Source organism: Euprymna scolopes, chromosome 14 (genome assembly GCF_053919585.1).
Source record: "Euprymna scolopes isolate OS-2025 chromosome 14, ASM5391958v1, whole genome shotgun sequence".
NCBI lineage: Eukaryota > Metazoa > Mollusca > Cephalopoda > Sepiida > Sepiolidae > Euprymna > Euprymna scolopes.
Genome location: NC_136495.1, coordinates 42,170,176 through 42,177,698, shown reverse-complemented (window position 1 = coordinate 42,177,698; position 7,523 = coordinate 42,170,176). Strand labels below are relative to the sequence as shown.

The 7,523-nt window shown below is 29.0% G+C and overlaps 1 pseudogene; it reads right to left on the bottom strand.

Moving 5' to 3' along the window:
* Positions 1-5,473: 5,473 nt before the first annotated feature.
* LOC145293485 (U2 spliceosomal RNA) lies at positions 5,474-5,588 on the bottom strand (annotated as a pseudogene).
* Between the last annotated feature and the right edge of the window lie 1,935 nt (positions 5,589-7,523).

Below are 7,523 nucleotides of genomic sequence, written 5' to 3'. Positions count from 1 at the left end.
AGTGATAAGAAACTATGCCGAATGATGAAGGAAAAATTATGCATTTTTTCTATCCGCAGTATAATTATTGAACAGTAGGCCTATCTATCATTAACAGTATCAGGCGCGTTTTCATTAAAACACTGGAATAAAGCCAAGTCTTGAAATATCTTATGCTGGCACTGCGATTTGTATAAATATATATATTTATATATATATATATATATATATATATATATATATATATATATATATATATTTAAATTTATATATGTATATATATAATTATATATATATATTTATATATATTTATATATATATATAAATATATATATATATATTTATATATATATTTATGTATATATATATTTATATATATATTTATATATTTGTATATATATATTTATATATATATTTATATATTTGTATATATATATTTATATATATATATGTATTTATATATATATATGTATTTATATATATATGTATTTATATATGTATATATTTATATATATGTATTTATATATATGTATTTATATATATATATTTATATATATATTTATATATATATTTATATATATATTTATATATATATATTTATATATATATATTTATATATTTATATATTTATATATATATATATCTATATATATATTTATATATATATTTATATAATATATATTTATATATATATATTTATATAATATATATTTATATATATTTATATATATTTATTTATATATATTTATATATATATATTTATATATATTTATATATATTTATATATATTTATATATATATTTATATATATTTATATATATATATATTTATATATATTTATATATATATATTTATATATATATATATTTATATATATATGGAGAGAGAGACAGACGGACAGAAAGACAGACAGACAGAGAGACAGAGAGAGAAATAACGTATGAAAATATTTTCATGGTAAATGCAATACACAAAGCATCCTTAGCCTGATTATTACATCGAAACATACGTTTCTCTGTTGCGTACTAGTCATATATATTATCATTTCTATATGAATATATATATATATATATATATGTGTGTGTGTGTGTGTGCGTATGTGTCTGTGTGTATAGTAGTACATATATATATATACATAAATATATATATATATATATAGTTGTAGAAGTATAACAAGGAAACACATGATTACTCATTTTTTCAAGACTAGATACGTTTTAGTCTGTTGGTCAATTGTAGGATTAGGTTTTAAATGCTTCTGCAAAAATTGAGAGGGTAATTTAAATGGGAATTGTTTTATTGAAAATTTTGGAGAGGACTGTTCTTGTCAAAATATTTATTCCAATTCAAGTTACCGGGCCTTTATATGATATTCAACCCCCAGTGAAAGTTTATATTTAGAGTAAATGTGCTAGGATCCACAACCACTATGATATGCATATAAGCCAGTTTCAGCTGGAAAACTAAACACTTATCAGGTAATTCGAGAATCTCCAACCGATGTATGAAGATGTAATTTGTATTATTCAACTAAATCTCTATTCGCTCGCTCTCTCTCTCCGTACAGCGGTTTTAAAATAATAGACGAATAAATTCAAGACGACCCTTACACCAGCAAACTCATCAGACGTTAATCATTAGAAATCAAAAGTTGCAAAACACGAATTAAATTGTAAGGCTAAAACAAATACTCGGATATGTACGAGTAAAAAAAGAGAAGAAATGGTGAGTTTTATGTGAAATATATACACAACAATAAGAAATATGCGTACAATTGAGATGAACGGGTATAAGTACGAACAAGATATATCTCAGAGCAAGTTTAATGATTTAAGGAATTCTCTTCTGTAGCCAAAGCGATGGCTTGCGTGAAAGAATCCGGACTGACTCCAAAATCTTTTTTTTTTTTAGAGTAAGCTCAGTGCAATATTTCGAAACAATCTATTTGATAGGCATTAGCACAGGATGGATTTTAGATGTTGACCAATGGTAGATTCCAAAGCAGAAAATGATAAAAACGGCGTGACTTGACTCGTCTAATTTCCCATTCGCATTTTCTTTCATTTTTTTTTCCAGGATATTTCCCTTGCCTGATAATTTAATAAGTTTTTTTGCATCTTTTGATATCCAGCGATTACCTCCTGATGGGGTTGTTAGTGAATGGGGCCCGTACGTTGTTTTTTCGAATGTTTGTCTCTCTCTCTCTCTCTCTCTCTCTCTCTCTCTCTATATATATATATATATATATATATATATATATATATATATATATATATATATATATATAAGGTTTAGCAACGGGTTGGACTGTTTGTGAAAAAGAAAGAAAGATCATACTTCATTACGGCGTGTCTCTTGGTTGTAGTTCAATTCGTTATGCACTCATTGATCAAGTGTTTTGTCTTCTAATCTAATCTATCTAAAGTGGTTGAAAATTGTCGAATAATGTCTAATTCAGAAGCAAGTTCTTGAACGGTTTGTCTTCGACTAAGACAAACCGTTGAAGAACTTGCTAATTGTTCGTTGTCACCATCATATGACCGACCACTACGTTCATCATATTCAAGACTCTCGTCGCCGTCAAAATATTTCTTAAACCACCTAATTTCACTTGTAGTGTGAAACGTATCATTGATATCGCGAGCTCTATTTGCAGCTTTTTGGAATACCTTGCATAGAAATAAGAATATTGTGCGAATTTGCTTTTTTTTAAATCTAGTATTCCACATTCTGAAAAAAGAAGAATAAATTATTTTAAAACAGTTGTAATTTAATCGATCAGTTCTAGCAAAAATCATATTTTAAAATATGTAAAACAACGGTATTTTAAGGATAACTTATTTTATAACAGATCATTTGAAATTAAAGATAAACATTCTACAAAATACAAGCTAATAGTAGAAGTACCGTATGTTTAGCATATTCTAGTTTAACCTTTGATAATGAATCGGGAATAAATGTCTTATAAAATCGCTGGATTCATCGCTAAGAAGAATAAAAAATTCGCTTCAAATGGAATGATTTTATGACATTTATCTTTACCTTAATACATGTAATTCCATTTACGCAGGATGCAAATTAATACATGCAGTGATATTTAGACTAACAAAAAACGGATTGTGGACGACGTTGATATTTTATCAGAAGGTAACGACCGAAACAAAAGCGAAAATTCAGATAAGGTGGGTGACATTTTAGATAACGATTACTGTCTACTTCGTTTTGTTGTGTTTATTAAGTAATATGCATAAACGTGGTTGCTTAGGAATGAAAGCTTATTATTACTCATTACCATTTTCATAATAACTACAACAGCAGCTATAATAATAATGATAATAATAATAATAATAATAATAATAATAACAGCAATAATAATAATAAAAATAATAATAGTAATAATAATATTAATAATAAAAATAATAATTAAATAATAATAATAATAATAGTAATAATTAAAAATAATAATAATAAAAATAATAGTAGTAGTAATAATAATAATAATAATAATAATAATAATAATAATAACGAGCGGGACCTGTGGAAATTGTGAGCGTTCTGTTCAGCATGAAAGAAGACACAATCATATTATTCTAGTTTTTTTTTAATTAAATTAATTAATTGAAGCTCCCTTACTAAAAAAAATTACTTTGATATATTTCCTGAGCTGATTATTTCATTACAAACACACCGGTCAATTAACTCACATTTTATCCTTTTTTATAAGTATTGAATATGTTATTATGTTCGACAATAATTTTTCATAATTTCAACCCACATTGTAGCCCCTCCCTTTACTAAAATATTAAATTTGATATATTGTATCGGCTGATTATTTTATAAAAAACACAACTATCTATTATTCCCATTTCATCATTTTTAATAATTCTTGGATATGGTACTAATTTTGACAATAATGTTTCATCATTTAAACTCACCATATCGCACACCTTACTAAAATAATAATTTTGATATATTTTATAAGCTGATTATTTCATTACAAACACACAGATCAATCAACTCACATTTCATCATTTTTCATAATTCTTGGATATGTTACTAATTTTGACAATATTTTTTATAATTTAAACCAACGTTGTCGCCCAACCTTACTAAAATAATAACTTTAATACATTTGCTGGGCTGATTATTTCATTACAAACACACTAATCAATCCACCTCTATTTCATCATATTTCATGATTTTGGGGTATGTTACTAATTTCGACAATCATTTTCCATAATTGATATTCATATTATCGCCCCCTCCTTAAGAAAATAATAACTTTGAAGTATTGTCTGGGATTATTATGCTATTGCAAACACACTAATGCATGAAATCACATTTAATCATGTTTGATAATTCTTGGATATGTTACTTATTTCGACAATCATTTTTCATAATTTTAACCCACATTTTCGCCCTTCCCTCTTTAGTAAATAATAAATTTGATATATTGTCTAGGCTGATTATTTCCTTACAAACACACCAATCAATTAACTAATATTTCATAATTTTTCGTAATTCTTAGATATGTTACTAATTTCGACAATAATCCTTACTAATTTAAGCCCTCCTTATATCCTTCCCCTTTACTTATATAATAACTTTGATATATTGTTTAGGCTGATTATTTTATTATAAACAAACCAATCAAATAAATCACATTTCGTCATTTTTCGTAATTCTTGGATATGTTACCAATTTCGACAATAATTCTTTTATAATTTACACCATCCTCGTCGCCCTCGTTTACTAAAAATTTACTTCATATTTCCCACCCCAATGTTAAAAATATACATTAAATAAAGTAATGTGTAATGCATACACGGTTTTACCCATTTTCGGGACTGATTGAATATCCCCCACCCACAGTTAAAAATATACATGAAATAAAGTAATATTTAAATCGTAAACGGTTTGAGTAATTTCCGGGACTGACTTTATATCGCTTAACCCACTGCTTAAAATATACTTTAAACAAATAATGTTTAAATCATAAACTCTTTCAGCAGCTTTTCGAAAGTAATACATAAAAAAACATTAACACGGTTAGGGTTTAGGCAACCATTGCTTCAACATGAATTTCTTGGTATCGTATCAGTTTCAGCATTCTAGTGACTTAAATTCTCCCCTTTTTTGTTCGTGGTTAATGGAGGAAAATCCTTCATTACTGATACAATTTTTATTTTTGTTATTGACCAGAGTGGCCCTTTTGGGGAGCTGGTTTTCCCCTAAATTTATAACCGACCTCATGTCTAATTCCGCCCTTGTGGGGAGGTAAGTAAATTTTTTAAAAATCAGAACGGACATTTTCCAGGGCGTTTTATAATTAATCAGAAGTGGCATTTCCAATGCATTTTGTAATTAAATCAAAAAATAACTTTTTCCAGTTACTTTTTTAATATTAAAACTTTGTTACATTAAACATAGTACCTATTCACAATACCTCCCTACGGGACAGATTTAAACACCGGAGTTGTTTTTTAACGTGGAGAAAAATTGCCTTAGTCTTAAAGGATTTCTCTTCCACTGAGAGAGAAGAAATTGAAATGTAGCGCATGAAGAACATATACTACACTTTGATCTTAGCCAAAAGGCCAAGAAAGAAAAATCATTTTTATTAACTTTGCCTTAATAGCGATACCAATTTTTTTTTTATATTTTCAAGGAGGTGACAAGTTTATTTGGAATATTCCACTTTTTGGAATATTCCACTTTCCTTTTTTAGGAATACACAGCATGATAGCGGACGGAGCGATAAGCGTGATTCATGATGATGATGATGATGGTGATGATGATGATGATGATGATGATGATGATGATGATGATGATGATGATGATGATGATGATGATGATGAAAAAGAAAATTAAAAAAAGGTGATTGAAAATGCAATGAGCACATTAAATCTGGAACTGACAACTGACGGACAACACACAACAGAAATTAACATACAAAGAAGCATCTTCCAAGGTGATTCACTATTACTGTTTATCATAGCCCTGATGCCACTGAGAAATTGCTAAAGTGGACACAAGTTCTCTAATACAGAGGAGAAATGAGAAATGTACATGGACATTCTGAAACTTTTTGCAAGGACCGAAAAGGAAATAGAGGCTCTAATAAACACTGCCAGCATCTTCAGCCAGGGTCTCCAAATGGAGTTTGGTATAAAAAAAGAAGTGCGCATTACTATTCTATGAAAGGGAAAACTGGAAACGACAGAAAGCATGGAAATACTCAATCAAACGGATATAAGGAACTAGGGGAACAAGACGCCCATAAATACTTGAGAGTCCTGGAAGAAGACCATCTAAGTAACAAAAATGAAATAGAGAATTGGAAAGGAATGCATAAAGCGAACAAGAAAACTCCTGGAAACCAAATTATATAGCATCCACCTTATTAAACTATAAATACATGGGAAGTATCACTAGTAAGATGCTCTAGAGCGTTCATAGGGTGGGCAAAGAAGAACTGAGACAGGCTGATCAGAAGACAAGGAAACTCATGACGATGCACAATGCACTACGCCCAAAGGACGATATTGACCGACTATACGTTAAAAGGAAATACGCCGGAAGAGGACTGGTTTGTATAGAAGCCTATGTGAATAAACAAAAAAAAATAACTAGAAAAATACATAAACCAGAATACCGTAAACAGCGAAAGAAAGTGAAAAAAAAATCAATAAAAAAGAAAACAGAGAGACAAAAGATAAGATGAGATAAGAAAAAATTGGAAGATAAACAACTACACGCAAGATTCATAAGAATGAGAAAAAGGGAGAATAATGAAAACACTTGGACATGGATGCGAAAATGACACGTAAACTGAGACACTGAATCCCTAACAACAGCACAATATAATTCAATAAAAACAACCACATCAAAACATAGACCGCGAAAAGAAAGGAAAACAGTAAATACATACTTTATTTACATAAAGACGAAAATATAAACTATATATTAAGCGAGTGCAGCAAACTGTCCCAAAAGGAATGCAAGAACAGGCACGAGCAAGTGGTGAGGTTAGTACATAGAATAATGCAATCCGCTGCATCCCGAACGCACAGATAATTGGTACAAGCATAAACCATGAAAATAAGAATCACAAAATCCTATGGGACATGGACATACAAATAGATAAACCCATCCAAGCAAGTAGACCGGATGTCGTGATAATTAACTAGAAAGAAAAGTCCTGTGGAATCCTATACTTAGCTGGTCCATTTGACCACAGGGTGAATATCAAAGAAAAGGAGAAACTGAGCAAATACACACAGCTAGCCAGAGAGCTGAAAGGACATGGACGACGAAGAAAACCAAGACAGTAACTATAATATTAGAAGCGCTAAGAACAATTCCGAAAAAAACTTAGAAAGAAGAATAAGAGAAATTGGAATCAGAGGAATGATTGGAAAGATTCAACGAACAACAATAATGAAAACAGTAAAAATATTAAGGAACCCCCTTAAATGTGGAGACTAAAACACACGAACCGCAAGCGAAGACCAGACAAACTGCAACAGAGATAAAACATGAAG